Source organism: Penaeus monodon, chromosome 34, assembly GCF_015228065.2.
Source record: "Penaeus monodon isolate SGIC_2016 chromosome 34, NSTDA_Pmon_1, whole genome shotgun sequence".
NCBI classification, from domain to species: Eukaryota; Metazoa; Arthropoda; class Malacostraca; order Decapoda; family Penaeidae; genus Penaeus; species Penaeus monodon.
Window position 1 is genome coordinate 31701929 of NC_051419.1, and position 438 is coordinate 31702366.

Here is a 438-nt window from a genome sequence, read left to right on the forward strand (position 1 = left end):
GAACACACCACCAGACAATCAATCGAAAGACATTGAATGAAAAAATCAAAACGCTAGCGTCATTTGAAAAAAAAAATTTTTCCTTTCAAATTTACTTCCTGAATTTCAAAAAAAAAACCTTGCATCCCCCAACTCATGCTCTCTCCTTCATACCGCCGTTTACTCCCTCCTCCCCTTGCAATTCCAGGAAATTTCAGATTATGGAGGTCAACGAACAAATTTCTAAACATGTTTGCAAACAAGTGATTCCCGTTTTCTATTTCAATGGGGGGTAAACTGAGTCATTCTTATTGCGTTTTAGGCTGGGGGAAAGTTAAATTCCTACTGCGCTTTTATCTCTCTTTTTGTATTTGGGGGATAAATTAGTAGAATACTATCAATCTATACCACATAGATGTATACATAATATAACACTTTTTTTGAGTGGTTAGGAGGGGA

The 438-nt window shown here is 36.3% G+C and overlaps 1 protein-coding gene across 2 annotated transcripts in view; it reads right to left on the reverse strand.

Moving 5' to 3' along the window:
• The window catches only part of LOC119594730, a 72817-nt gene that overhangs the window by 16188 nt on the left and 56191 nt on the right, over window positions 1-438 (reverse strand). The gene's annotated exons all lie outside the window — the stretch shown is intronic.